The 15,896-nt window shown below is 33.7% G+C and overlaps 6 non-coding genes across 6 annotated transcripts; all 6 read right to left on the bottom strand.

Annotated features, from left to right (window-relative positions):
* Window positions 1–1,144: 1,144 nt before the first annotated feature.
* TRNAK-UUU (transfer RNA lysine (anticodon UUU)) lies at window positions 1,145–1,217 on the bottom strand. The gene has a single exon. It is a non-coding gene; the product is annotated as a tRNA-Lys (tRNA).
* Window positions 1,218–3,751: 2,534 nt separating this feature from the next.
* TRNAI-UAU (transfer RNA isoleucine (anticodon UAU)) lies at window positions 3,752–3,824 on the bottom strand. The gene has a single exon. It is a non-coding gene; the product is annotated as a tRNA-Ile (tRNA).
* A 3,837-nt stretch (window positions 3,825–7,661) lies between these two features.
* TRNAK-UUU (transfer RNA lysine (anticodon UUU)) lies at window positions 7,662–7,734 on the bottom strand. The gene has a single exon. It is a non-coding gene; the product is annotated as a tRNA-Lys (tRNA).
* A 2,534-nt stretch (window positions 7,735–10,268) lies between these two features.
* On the bottom strand, window positions 10,269–10,341 carry TRNAI-UAU (transfer RNA isoleucine (anticodon UAU)). Its single transcript has one exon. It is a non-coding gene; the product is annotated as a tRNA-Ile (tRNA).
* A 1,884-nt stretch (window positions 10,342–12,225) lies between these two features.
* TRNAK-UUU (transfer RNA lysine (anticodon UUU)) lies at window positions 12,226–12,298 on the bottom strand. The gene has a single exon. It is a non-coding gene; the product is annotated as a tRNA-Lys (tRNA).
* Window positions 12,299–14,832: 2,534 nt separating this feature from the next.
* TRNAI-UAU (transfer RNA isoleucine (anticodon UAU)) lies at window positions 14,833–14,905 on the bottom strand. The gene has a single exon. It is a non-coding gene; the product is annotated as a tRNA-Ile (tRNA).
* Between the last annotated feature and the right edge of the window lie 991 nt (window positions 14,906–15,896).

Below are 15,896 nucleotides of genomic sequence, written 5' to 3'. Positions count from 1 at the left end.
AAAATATATGTGTTACTGCAATCATGAACTGAAAGACTTGGCTTGTAGGGTCTCTTGATGAAATATATTTTAGTTTCCTCTGTGTTTAAGATGTAAATCCTTAGATTCATTAAGTATCACCTTACTTCAATAATCACATTCAATTATTTTTGTCAAAGAGGTTTGATTTATTACTTGTCTAATTTAACCACTGTGTGCCTATCAAAGAAGGATGGATTTGAGTTCCTGATGAAATAAAGTCTTTAGAACTAACATGTAGCGATACTACTTTGTGATGATTATATTACTAGATGCCAACAATTTGTGCCTATTGAAGAGTGATAAAGTCCATTCTTAATATTCTACAGAATCTTTCCAATCTTTTCACCTTCCCATTGAATAATTAACATAAGCATCAACAATTAAAAGATGGCTGCCTGCAGGAATGGATAATTTTAAACTCTGCAAAATTGTCCATTTCACAAACAAAAAGACCATTGTTTAAAAGACACTCACCTGAACAGGGACTTGAACCCTGGACCCTCAGATTAAAAGTCTGATGCTCTACTGACTGAGCTATCCACGCTCTGAGTGCTGAAGTTGCCATATTGGAAACTGCTCGAAATATATAAAACATGACAATTTGCTGTGCAATTACAAAAAATGTGGAAAAATGTATGTGTTACTGCAATCATGAACTGAAAGACTTGGCTTGTAGGGTCTCTTGATGAAATATATTTTAGTTTCCTCTGTGTTTAAGTTGTAAATCCTTAGATGCTTTAAGTATCACCTCACTTCAATAATCACATTCAATTATTTTTGTCAAAGAGGTTTGATTTATTACTTGTCTAATTTAATCACTGTGTGCCTATCAAAGAAGGATGGATTTGAGTTCCTGATGAAACAAAGTCTTTAGAACTGACATGTAGTGATACTACTTTGTGATGACTATATTACTAGATGCCAATAATGTGTGCCTATTGAAGAGTGATAAAGTCCATTCTTAATATTCTAAAGAATCTCTCCAATCTATACACCTTCCCATTGAATAATGAACATAATCAGCATCAACAATTAAAAGATGGCTGCCTGCAGGAATGGATGATTTTAAACTCTGCAAAATTGTCCATTTCACAAACAAAAAAACCATTGTTTAAAAGACACTCGCCTGAACAGGGACTTGAACCCTGGACCCTCAGATTAAAAGTCTGATGCTCTACCGACTGAGCTATCCAGGCTCTGAGCGCTGAAGTTGCCATATTGGAAACTGCTCGAAATATATAAAACATGACAATTTGATGTTCAATTACAAAAAATGTGGAAAAATATATGTGTTACTGCTATCATGTACTAAAAGACTTGGCTTGTAGGGTCTCTTGATGAAATATATTTTAGTTTCCTCTGTGTTTAAGATGTAAATCCTTAGATTCGTTAAGTATCACCTTACTTCAATAATCACATTCAATTATTTTGTCAAAGAGGTTTGATTTATTACTTGTCTAATTTAATCACTGTGTGCCTATCAAAGAAGGATGGATTTGAGTTCCTGATGAAATAAAGTCTTTAGAACTAACATGTAGCGATACTACTTTGTGATGATTATATTACTAGATGCCAATAATGTGTGCCTATTGAAGAGTGATAAAGTCCATTCTTAATATTCTACAGAATCTTTCCAATCTATTAACCTTCCCATTGAATAATGAACATAATCAGCATCAACAATTAAAAGATGGCTGCCTGCAGGAATGGATAATTTTAAACTCTGCAAAATTGTCCATTTCACAAACAAAAACACCATTGTTTAAAAGACACTCGCCTGAACAGGGACTTGAACCCTGGACCCTCAGAGTAAAAGTCTGATGCACTACCGACTGAGCTATCCATTCTCTGAACACTGAAGTTGCCATATTGGAAACTGCTCGAAATATATAAAACATGACAATTTGCTGTGCAATTACAAAAAATGTGGAAAAATATATGTGTTACTGCAATCATGAACTGAAAGACTTGGCTTGTAGGGTCTCTTGATGAAATATATTTTAGTTTCCTCTGTGTTTAAGTTGTAAATCCTTAGATGCTTTAAGTGTCACCTCACTTCAATAATCACATTCAATTATTTTTGTCAAAGAGGTTTGATTTATTACTTGTCTAATTTAATCACTGTGTGCCTATCAAAGAAGGATGGATTTGAGTTCCTGATTAAATAAAGTCTTTAGAACTGACATGTAGCGATACTACTTTGTGATGATTATATTACTAGATGCCAATAATGTGTGCCTATTGAAGAGTGATAAAGTCCATTCTTAATATTCTACAGAATCTTTCCAATCTATTCAACTTCCCATTGAATAATGAACATAATCAGCATCAACAATTAAAAGATGGCTGCCTGCAGGAATGGATAATTTTAAACTCTGCAATATTGTCCATTTCACAAACAAAAACACCATTGTTTAAAAGACACCCAGCTGAACAGGGACTTGACCCTGGACCCTCAGATTAAAAGTCTGATGCTCTACCGACTGAGCTATCAAGGCTCTGAGCACTGAAGTTGCCATATTGGAAACTGCTAGAAATATATAAAACATGACAATTTGCTGTGCAATTACAAAAAATGTGGAAAAATATATATGTGTTACTGCAATCAAGAACTGAAAGACTTGGCTTGTAGGGTCTCTTGATGAAATATATTTTAGTTTCCTCTGTGTTTAAGTTGTAATTCCTTAGATGCTTTAAGTATCACCTCACTTCAATAATCACATTCAATTATTTTTGTCAAAGAGGTTTGATTTATTACTTGTCTAATTTAATCACTGTGTGCCTATCAAAGAAGGATGGATTTGAGTTCCTGATGAAACAAAGTCTTTAGAACTGACATGTAGTAATACTACTTTGTGCTGACTATATTACTAGATGCCAATAATGTGTGCCTATTGAAGAGTGATAAAGTCCATTCTTAATATTCTAAAGAATCTCTCCAATCTATACACCTTCCCATTGAATAATGAACATAATCAGCATCAACAATTAATAGATGGCTGCCTGCAGGAATGGATCATTTTAAACTCTGCAAAATTGTCCATTTCACAAACAAAAACACCATTGTTTAAAAGACACTCTCCTGAATAGGGACTTGAACCCTGCACCCTCAGATTAAAAGTCTGATGCTCTACCGACTGAGTTATCCATTCTCTGAACACTGATGTTGCCATATTGGAAACTGCTCGAAATATATAAAACATGACAATTTGATGTGCAATTACAAAAATGTGGAAAAATATATGTGTTACTGCAATCATGAACTGAAAGACTTGGCTTGTAGGGTATCTTGATGAAATATATTTTAGTTTCCTCTGTGTTTAAGATGTAAATTCTTAGATTCGTTAAGTATCACCTTACTTCAATAATCACATTCAATTATTTTTGTCAAAGAGGTTTGATTTATTATTTGTCTAATTTAATCACTGTGTGCCTATCAAAGAAGGATGGATTTGAGTTCCTGATGAAATAAAGTCTTTAGAACTGACATGTAGCGATACTACTTTGTGATGATTATATTACTAGATGCCAATAATGTGTGCCTATTGAAGAGTGATAAAGTCCATTCTTAATATTCTACAGAATATTTCCAATCTATTCATCTTCCCATTGAATAATGAACATAATCAGCATCAACAATTAAAAGATGGCTGCCTGCAGGAATGGATAATTTTAAACTCTGCAAAATTGTCCATTTCACAAACAAAAACACCATTGTTTAAAAGACACTCGCCTGAACAGGGACTTGAACCCTGGACCCTCAGAGTATAAGTCTGATGCTCTACCGACTGAGCTATCCATTCTCTGAACACTGAAGTTGCCATATTGGAAACTGCTCGAAATATATAAAACATGACAATTTGATGTGCAATTACAAAAAATGTGGAAAAATATATGTGTTACTGCAATCATGAACTGAAATACTTGGCTTGTAGGGTATCTTGATGATATATATTTTAGTTTCCTCTGTGTTTAAGATGTAAATTCTTAGATTCATTAAGTATCACCTTACTTCAATAATCACATTCAATTATTTTTGTCAAAGAGGTTTGATTTATTATTTGTCTAATTTAATCACTGTGTGCCTATCAAAGAAGGATGGATTTGAGTTCCTGATGAAATAAAGTCTTTAGAACTGACATGTAGCGATACTACTTTGTGATGATTATATTACTAGATGCCAATAATGTGTGCCTATTGAAGAGTGATAAAGTCCATTCTTAATATTCTACAGAATCTTTCCAATCTATTCACCTTCCCATTGAATAATGAACATAATCAGCATCAACAATTAAAAGATGGCTGCCTGCAGGAATGGATAATTTTAAACTCTGCAATATTGTCCATTTCACAAACAAAAACACCATTGTTTAAAAGACACCCACTTGAACAGGGACTTGACCCTGGACCCTCAGATTAAAAGTCTGATGCTCTACCGACTGAGCTATCAAGGCTCTGAGCACTGAACTTGCCATATTGGAAACTGCTAGAAATATATAAAACATGACAATTTGCTGTGCAATTACTTAAAATGTGGAAAAATATATATGTGTTACTGCAATCATGAACTGAAAGACTTGGCTTGTAGGGTCTCTTGATGAAATATATTTTAGTTTCCTCTGTGTTTAAGTTGTAAATCCTTAGATGCTTTAAGTATCACCTCACTTCAATAATCACATTCAATTATTTTTGTCAAAGAGGTTTGATTTATTACTTGTCTAATTTAATCACTGTGTGCCTATCAAAGAAGGATGGATTTGAGTTCCTGATGAAACAAAGTCTTTAGAACTGACATGTAGCGATACTACTTTGTGATGATTATATTACTAGATGCCAATAATGTGTGCCTATTGAAGAGTGATAAAGTCCATTCTTAATATTCTACAGAATCTTTCCAATCTATTCACCTTCCCATTGAATAATGAACATAATCAGCATCAACAATTAAAAGATGGCTGCCTGCAGGAATGGATAATTTTTAAACTCTGCAAAATTGTCCATTTCACAATCAAAAACACCATTGTTTAAAAGACACTCGCCTGAACAGGGACTTGAACCCTGGACCCTCAGAGTAAAAGTCTGATGCACTACCGACTGAGCTATCCATTCTCTGAACACTGAAGTTGCCATATTGTAAACTGCTCGAAATATATAAAACATGACAATTTGCTGTGCAATTACAAAAAGTGTGGAAAAATATATGTGTTACTGCAATCATGAACTGAAAGACTTGGCTTGTAGGGTCTCTTGATGAAATATATTTTAGTTTCCTCTGTGTTTAAGTTGTAAATCCTTAGATGCTTTAAGTATCACCTCACTTCAATAATCACATTCAATTATTTTTGTCAAAGAGGTTTGATTTATTACTTGTCTAATTTAATCACTGTGTGCCTATCAAAGAAGGATGGATTTGAGTTCCTGATTAAATAAAGTCTTTAGAACTGACATGTAGCGATACTACTTTGTGATGATTATATTACTAGATGCCAATAATATGTGCATATTGAAGAGTGATAAAGTCCATTCTTAATATTCTACAGAATCTTTCCAATCTATACACCTTCCCATTGAATAATGAACATAATCAGCATCAACAATTAAAAGATGGCTGCCTGCAGGAATGGATAATTTTAAACTCTGCAAAATTGTCCATTTCACAAACAAAAACACCATTGTTTAAAAGACACTCGCCTGAACAGGGACTTGAACCCTGGACCCTCAGATTAAAAGTCTGATTCTCTACCGACTGAGTTACCCTGGCTCTGAGTGCTGAAGTTGCCATATTGGAAACTGCTCGAAATATATAAAACATGACAATTTGCTGTGCAATTACAAAAAATGTGGAAAAATATATGTGTTACTGCAATCATGAACTGAAAGACTTGGCTTGTAGGGTCTCTTGATGAAATATATTTTAGTTTCCTCTGTGTTTAAGATGTAAATCCTTAGATTCGTTAAGTATCACCTTACTTCAATAATCACATTCAATTATTTTGTCAAAGAGGTTTGATTTATTACTTGTCTAATTTAATCACTGTGTGCCTATCAAAGAAGGATGGATTTGAGTTCCTGATGAAATAAAGTCTTTAGAACTATCATGTAGCGATACTACTTTGTGATGATTATATTACTAGATGCCAATAATGTGTGCCTATTGAAGAGTGATAAAGTCCATTCTTAATATTCTACAGAATCTTTCCAATCTATTAACCTTCCCATTGAATAATGAACATAATCAGCATCAACAATTAAAAGATGGCTGCCTGCAGGAATGGATAATTTTAAACTCTGCAAAATTGTCCATTTCACAAACAAAAACACCATTGTTTAAAAGACACTCGCCTGAACAGGGACTTGAACCCTGGACCCTCAGAGTAAAAGTCTGATGCACTACCGACTGAGCTATCCATTCTCTGAACACTGAAGTTGCCATATTGGAAACTGCTCGAAATATATAAAACATGACAATTTGCTGTGCAATTACAAAACATGTGGAAAAATATATGTGTTACTGCAATCATGAACTGAAAGACTTGGCTTGTAGGGTCTCTTGATGAAATATATTTTAGTTTCCTCTGTGTTTAAGATGTAAATCCTTAGATTCATTAAGTATCACCTTACTTCAATAATCACATTCAATTATTTTTGTCAAAGAGGTTTGATTTATTACTTGTCTAATTTAACCACTGTGTGCCTATCAAAGAAGGATGGATTTGAGTTCCTGATGAAATAAAGTCTTTAGAACTAACATGTAGCGATACTACTTTGTGATGATTATATTACTAGATGCCAACAATTTGTGCCTATTGAAGAGTGATAAAGTCCATTCTTAATATTCTACGGAATCTTTCCAATCTTTTCACCTTCCCATTGAATAATTAACATAAGCATCAACAATTAAAAGATGGCTGCCTGCAGGAATGGATAATTTTAAACTCTGCAAAATTGTCCATTTCACAAACAAAAAGACCATTGTTTAAAAGACACTCACCTGAACAGGGACTTGAACCCTGGACCCTCAGATTAAAAGTCTGATGCTCTACTGACTGAGCTATCCACGCTCTGAGTGCTGAAGTTGCCATATTGGAAACTGCTCGAAATATATAAAACATGACAATTTGCTGTGCAATTACAAAAAATGTGGAAAAATATATGTGTTACTGCAATCATGAACTGAAAGACTTGGCTTGTAGGGTCTCTTGATGAAATATATTTTAGTTTCCTCTGTGTTTAAGTTGTAAATCCTTAGATGCTTTAAGTATCACCTCACTTCAATAATCACATTCAATTATTTTTGTCAAAGAGGTTTGATTTATTACTTGTCTAATTTAATCACTGTGTGCCTATCAAAGAAGGATGGATTTGAGTTCCTGATGAAACAAAGTCTTTAGAACTGACATGTAGTGATACTACTTTGTAATGACTATATTACTAGATGCCAATAATGTGTGCCTATTGAAGTGTGATAAAGTCCATTCTTAATATTCTAAAGAATCTCTCCAATCTATACACCTTCCCATTGAATAATGAACATAATCAGCATCAACAATTAAAAGATGGCTGCCTGCAGGAATGGATGATTTTAAACTCTGCAAAATTGTCCATTTCACAAACAAAAAAACCATTGTTTAAAAGACACTCGCCTGAACAGGGACTTGAACCCTGGACCCTCAGATTAAAAGTCTGATGCTCTACCGACTGAGCTATCCAGGCTCTGAGCGCTGAAGTTGCCATATTGGAAACTGCTCGAAATATATAAAACATGACAATTTGATGTTCAATTACAAAAAATGTGGAAAAATATATGTGTTACTGCTATCATGTACTAAAAGACTTGGCTTGTAGGGTCTCTTGATGAAATATATTTTAGTTTCCTCTGTGTTTAAGATGTAAATCCTTAGATTCGTTAAGTATCACCTTACTTCAATAATCACATTCAATTATTTTGTCAAAGAGGTTTGATTTATTACTTGTCTAATTTAATCACTGTGTGCCTATCAAAGAAGGATGGATTTGAGTTCCTGATGAAATAAAGTCTTTAGAACTAACATGTAGCGATACTACTTTGTGATGATTATATTACTAGATGCCAATAATGTGTGCCTATTGAAGAGTGATAAAGTCCATTCTTAATATTCTACAGAATCTTTCCAATCTATTAACCTTCCCATTGAATAATGAACATAATCAGCATCAACAATTAAAAGATGGCTGCCTGCAGGAATGGATAATTTTAAACTCTGCAAAATTGTCCATTTCACAAACAAAAACACCATTGTTTAAAAGACACTCGCCTGAACAGGGACTTGAACCCTGGACCCTCAGAGTAAAAGTCTGATGCACTACCGACTGAGCTATCCATTCTCTGAACACTGAAGTTGCCATATTGGAAACTGCTCGAAATATATAAAACATGACAATTTGCTGTGCAATTACAAAAAATGTGGAAAAATATATGTGTTACTGCAATCATGAACTGAAAGACTTGGCTTGTAGGGTCTCTTGATGAAATATATTTTAGTTTCCTCTGTGTTTAAGTTGTAAATCCTTAGATGCTTTAAGTGTCACCTCACTTCAATAATCACATTCAATTATTTTTGTCAAAGAGGTTTGATTTATTACTTGTCTAATTTAATCACTGTGTGCCTATCAAAGAAGGATGGATTTGAGTTCCTGATTAAATAAAGTCTTTAGAACTGACATGTAGCGATACTACTTTGTGATGATTATATTACTAGATGCCAATAATGTGTGCCTATTGAAGAGTGATAAAGTCCATTCTTAATATTCTACAGAATCTTTCCAATCTATTCAACTTCCCATTGAATAATGAACATAATCAGCATCAACAATTAAAAGATGGCTGCCTGCAGGAATGGATAATTTTAAACTCTGCAATATTGTCCATTTCACAAACAAAAACACCATTGTTTAAAAGACACCCACCTGAACAGGGACTTGACCCTGGACCCTCAGATTAAAAGTCTGATGCTCTACCGACTGAGCTATCAAGGCTCTGAGCACTGAAGTTGCCATATTGGAAACTGCTAGAAATATATAAAACATGACAATTTGCTGTGCAATTACAAAAAATGTGGAAAAATATATATGTGTTACTGCAATCAAGAACTGAAAGACTTGGCCTGTAGGGTCTCTTGATGAAATATATTTTAGTTTCCTCTGTGTTTAAGTTGTAATTCCTTAGATGCTTTAAGTATCACCTCACTTCAATAATCACATTCAATTATTTTTGTCAAAGAGGTTTGATTTATTACTTGTCTAATTTAATCACTGTGTGCCTATCAAAGAAGGATGGATTTGAGTTCCTGATGAAACAAAGTCTTTAGAACTGACATGTAGTGATACTACTTTGTGCTGACTATATTACTAGATGCCAATAATGTGTGCCTATTGAAGAGTGATAAAGTCCATTCTTAATATTCTAAAGAATCTCTCCAATCTATACACCTTCCCATTGAATAATGAACATAATCAGCATCAACAATTAAAAGATGGCTGCCTGCAGGAATGGATCATTTTAAACTCTGCAAAATTGTCCATTTCACAAACAAAAACACCATTGTTTAAAAGACACTCTCCTGAATAGGGACTTGAACCCTGCACCCTCAGATTAAAAGTCTGATGCTCTACCGACTGAGCTATCCATTCTCTGAACACTGATGTTGCCATATTGGAAACTGCTCGAAATATATAAAACATGACAATTTGATGTGCAATTACAAAAATGTGGAAAAATATATGTGTTACTGCAATCATGAACTGAAAGACTTGGCTTGTAGGGTATCTTGATGAAATATATTTTAGTTTCCTCTGTGTTTAAGATGTAAATTCTTAGATTCGTTAAGTATCACCTTACTTCAATAATCACATTCAATTATTTTTGTCAAATAGGTTTGATTTATTATTTGTCTAATTTAATCACTGTGTGCCTATCAAAGAAGGATGGATTTGAGTTCCTGATGAAATAAAGTCTTTAGAACTGACATGTAGCGATACTACTTTGTGATGATTATATTACTAGATGCCAATAATGTGTGCCTATTGAAGAGTGATAAAGTCCATTCTTAATATTCTACAGAATATTTCCAATCTATTCATCTTCCCATTGAATAATGAACATAATCAGCATCAACAATTAAAAGATGGCTGCCTGCAGGAATGGATAATTTTAAACTCTGCAAAATTGTCCATTTCACAAACAAAAACACCATTGTTTAAAAGACACTCGCCTGAACAGGGACTTGAACCCTGGACCCTCAGAGTATAAGTCTGATGCTCTACCGACTGAGCTATCCATTCTCTGAACACTGAAGTTGCCATATTGGAAACTGCTCGAAATATATAAAACATGACAATTTGATGTGCAATTACTTAAAATGTGGAAAAATATATATGTGTTACTGCAATCATGAACTGAAAGACTTGGCTTGTAGGGTCTCTTGATGAAATATATTTTAGTTTCCTCTGTGTTTAAGTTGTAAATCCTTAGATGCTTTAAGTATCACCTCACATCAATAATCACATTCAATTATTTTTGTCAAAGAGGTTTGATTTATTACTTGTCTAATTTAATCACTGTGTGCCTATCAAAGAAGGATGGATTTGAGTTCCTGATGAAACAAAGTCTTTAGAACTGACATGTAGCGATACTACTTTGTGATGATTATATTACTAGATGCCAATAATGTGTGCCTATTGAAGAGTGATAAAGTCCATTCTTAATATTCTACAGAATCTTTCCAATCTATTCACCTTCCCATTGAATAATGAACATAATCAGCATCAACAATTAAAAGATGGCTGCCTGCAGGAATGGATAATTTTAAACTCTGCAATATTGTCCATTTCACAAACAAAAACACCATTGTTTAAAAGACACCCACCTGAACAGGGACTTGACCCTGGACCCTCAGATTAAAAGTCTGATGCTCTACCGACTGAGCTATCCATTCTCTGAACACTGATGTTGCCATATTGGAAACTGCTCGAAATATATAAAACATGACAATTTGATGTGCAATTACAAAAATGTGGAAAAATATATGTGTTACTGCAATCATGAACTGAAAGACTTGGCTTGTAGGGTATCTTGATGAAATATATTTTAGTTTCCTCTGTGTTTAAGATGTAAATTCTTAGATTCGTTAAGTATCACCTTACTTCAATAATCACATTCAATTATTTTTGTCAAAGAGGTTTGATTTATTATTTGTCTAATTTAATCACTGTGTGCCTATCAAAGAAGGATGGATTTGAGCTCCTGATGAAATAAAGTCTTTAGAACTGACATGTAGCGATACTACTTTGTGATGATTATATTACTAGATGCCAATAATGTGTGCCTATTGAAGAGTGATAAAGTCCATTCTTAATATTCTACAGAATATTTCCAATCTATTCATCTTCCCATTGAATAATGAACATAATCAGCATCAACAATTAAAAGATGGCTGCCTGCAGGAATGGATAATTTTAAACTCTGCAATATTGTCCATTTCACAAACAAAAACACCATTGTTTAAAAGACACCCACTTGAACAGGGACTTGACCCTGGACCCTCAGATTAAAAGCCTGATGCTCTACCGACTGAGCTATCAAGGTTCTGAGCACTGAAGTTGCCATATTGGAAACTGCTAGAAATATATAAAACATGACAATTTGCTGTGCAATTACTTAAAATGTGGAAAAATATATATGTGTTACTGCAATCATGAACTGAAAGACTTGGCTTGTAGGGTCTCTTGATGAAATATATTTTAGTTTCCTCTGTGTTTAAGTTGTAAATCCTTAGATGCTTTAAGTATCACCTCACTTCAATAATCACATTCAATTATTTTTGTCAAAGAGGTTTGATTTATTACTTGTCTAATTTAATCACTGTGTGCCTATCAAAGAAGGATGGATTTGAGTTCCTGATGAAACAAAGTCTTTAGAACTGACATGTAGTGATACTACTTTGTGATGACTATATTACTAGATGCCAATAATGTGTGCCTATTGAAGAGTGATAAAGTCCATTCTTAATATTCTAAAGAATCTCTCCAATCTATACACCTTCCCATTGAATAATGAACATAATCAGCATCAACAATTAAAAGATGGCTGCCTGCAGGAATGGATGATTTTAAACTCTGCAAAATTGTCCATTTCACAAACAAAAAAACCATTGTTTAAAAGACACTCGCCTGAACAGGGACTTGAACCCTGGACCCTCAGATTAAAAGTCTGATGCTCTACCGACTGAGCTATCCAGGCTCTGAGCGCTGAAGTTGCCATATTGGAAACTGCTCGAAATATATAAAACATGACAATTTGATGTTCAATTACAAAAAATGTGGAAAAATATATGTGTTACTGCTATCATGTACTAAAAGACTTGGCTTGTAGGGTCTCTTGATGAAATATATTTTAGTTTCCTCTGTGTTTAAGATGTAAATCCTTAGATTCGTTAAGTATCACCTTACTTCAATAATCACATTCAATTATTTTGTCAAAGAGGTTTGATTTATTACTTGTCTAATTTAATCACTGTGTGCCTATCAAAGAAGGATGGATTTGAGTTCCTGATGAAATAAAGTCTTTAGAACTAACATGTAGCGATACTACTTTGTGATGATTATATTACTAGATGCCAATAATGTGTGCCTATTGAAGAGTGATAAAGTCCATTCTTAATATTCTACAGAATCTTTCCAATCTATTAACCTTCCCATTGAATAATGAACATAATCAGCATCAACAATTAAAAGATGGCTGCCTGCAGGAATGGATAATTTTAAACTCTGCAAAATTGTCCATTTCACAAACAAAAACACCATTGTTTAAAAGACACTCGCCTGAACAGGGACTTGAACCCTGGACCCTCAGAGTAAAAGTCTGATGCACTACCGACTGAGCTATCCATTCTCTGAACACTGAAGTTGCCATATTGGAAACTGCTCGAAATATATAAAACATGACAATTTGCTGTGCAATTACAAAAAATGTGGAAAAATATATGTGTTACTGCAATCATGAACTGAAAGACTTGGCTTGTAGGGTCTCTTGATGAAATATATTTTAGTTTCCTCTGTGTTTAAGTTGTAAATCCTTAGATGCTTTAAGTGTCACCTCACTTCAATAATCACATTCAATTATTTTTGTCAAAGAGGTTTGATTTATTACTTGTCTAATTTAATCACTGTGTGCCTATCAAAGAAGGATGGATTTGAGTTCCTGATTAAATAAAGTCTTTAGAACTGACATGTAGCGATACTACTTTGTGATGATTATATTACTAGATGCCAATAATGTGTGCCTATTGAAGAGTGATAAAGTCCATTCTTAATATTCTACAGAATCTTTCCAATCTATTCAACTTCCCATTGAATAATGAACATAATCAGCATCAACAATTAAAAGATGGCTGCCTGCAGGAATGGATAATTTTAAACTCTGCAATATTGTCCATTTCACAAACAAAAACACCATTGTTTAAAAGACACCCAGCTGAACAGGGACTTGACCCTGGACCCTCAGATTAAAAGTCTGATGCTCTACCGACTGAGCTATCAAGGCTCTGAGCACTGAAGTTGCCATATTGGAAACTGCTAGAAATATATAAAACATGACAATTTGCTGTGCAATTACAAAAAATGTGGAAAAATATATATGTGTTACTGCAATCAAGAACTGAAAGACTTGGCTTGTAGGGTCTCTTGATGAAATATATTTTAGTTTCCTCTGTGTTTAAGTTGTAATTCCTTAGATGCTTTAAGTATCACCTCACTTCAATAATCACATTCAATTATTTTTGTCAAAGAGGTTTGATTTATTACTTGTCTAATTTAATCACTGTGTGCCTATCAAAGAAGGATGGATTTGAGTTCCTGATGAAACAAAGTCTTTAGAACTGACATGTAGTAATACTACTTTGTGCTGACTATATTACTAGATGCCAATAATGTGTGCCTATTGAAGAGTGATAAAGTCCATTCTTAATATTCTAAAGAATCTCTCCAATCTATACACCTTCCCATTGAATAATGAACATAATCAGCATCAACAATTAATAGATGGCTGCCTGCAGGAATGGATCATTTTAAACTCTGCAAAATTGTCCATTTCACAAACAAAAACACCATTGTTTAAAAGACACTCTCCTGAATAGGGACTTGAACCCTGCACCCTCAGATTAAAAGTCTGATGCTCTACCGACTGAGTTATCCATTCTCTGAACACTGATGTTGCCATATTGGAAACTGCTCGAAATATATAAAACATGACAATTTGATGTGCAATTACAAAAATGTGGAAAAATATATGTGTTACTGCAATCATGAACTGAAAGACTTGGCTTGTAGGGTATCTTGATGAAATATATTTTAGTTTCCTCTGTGTTTAAGATGTAAATTCTTAGATTCGTTAAGTATCACCTTACTTCAATAATCACATTCAATTATTTTTGTCAAAGAGGTTTGATTTATTATTTGTCTAATTTAATCACTGTGTGCCTATCAAAGAAGGATGGATTTGAGTTCCTGATGAAATAAAGTCTTTAGAACTGACATGTAGCGATACTACTTTGTGATGATTATATTACTAGATGCCAATAATGTGTGCCTATTGAAGAGTGATAAAGTCCATTCTTAATATTCTACAGAATATTTCCAATCTATTCATCTTCCCATTGAATAATGAACATAATCAGCATCAACAATTAAAAGATGGCTGCCTGCAGGAATGGATAATTTTAAACTCTGCAAAATTGTCCATTTCACAAACAAAAACACCATTGTTTAAAAGACACTCGCCTGAACAGGGACTTGAACCCTGGACCCTCAGAGTATAAGTCTGATGCTCTACCGACTGAGCTATCCATTCTCTGAACACTGAAGTTGCCATATTGGAAACTGCTCGAAATATATAAAACATGACAATTTGATGTGCAATTACAAAAAATGTGGAAAAATATATGTGTTACTGCAATCATGAACTGAAATACTTGGCTTGTAGGGTATCTTGATGATATATATTTTAGTTTCCTCTGTGTTTAAGATGTAAATTCTTAGATTCATTAAGTATCACCTTACTTCAATAATCACATTCAATTATTTTTGTCAAAGAGGTTTGATTTATTATTTGTCTAATTTAATCACTGTGTGCCTATCAAAGAAGGATGGATTTGAGTTCCTGATGAAATAAAGTCTTTAGAACTGACATGTAGCGATACTACTTTGTGATGATTATATTACTAGATGCCAATAATGTGTGCCTATTGAAGAGTGATAAAGTCCATTCTTAATATTCTACAGAATCTTTCCAATCTATTCACCTTCCCATTGAATAATGAACATAATCAGCATCAACAATTAAAAGATGGCTGCCTGCAGGAATGGATAATTTTAAACTCTGCAATATTGTCCATTTCACAAACAAAAACACCATTGTTTAAAAGACACCCACTTGAACAGGGACTTGACCCTGGACCCTCAGATTAAAAGTCTGATGCTCTACCGACTGAGCTATCAAGGCTCTGAGCACTGAACTTGCCATATTGGAAACTGCTAGAAATATATAAAACATGACAATTTGCTGTGCAATTACTTAAAATGTGGAAAAATATATATGTGTTACTGCAATCATGAACTGAAAGACTTGGCTTGTAGGGTCTCTTGATGAAATATATTTTAGTTTCCTCTGTGTTTAAGTTGTAAATCCTTAGATGCTTTAAGTATCACCTCACTTCAATAATCACATTCAATTATTTTTGTCAAAGAGGTTTGATTTATTACTTGTCTAATTTAATCACTGTGTGCCTATCAAAGAAGGATGGATTTGAGTTCCTGATGAAACAAAGTCTTTAGAACTGACA

Source organism: Pseudophryne corroboree, chromosome 1 (assembly GCF_028390025.1).
Source record: "Pseudophryne corroboree isolate aPseCor3 chromosome 1, aPseCor3.hap2, whole genome shotgun sequence".
In the NCBI taxonomy this organism is placed as follows: Eukaryota; Metazoa; Chordata; class Amphibia; order Anura; family Myobatrachidae; genus Pseudophryne; species Pseudophryne corroboree.
The sequence above is the reverse complement of the archived record's forward strand: the minus strand, read 5'-3'. Positions and strand labels throughout refer to the sequence as shown.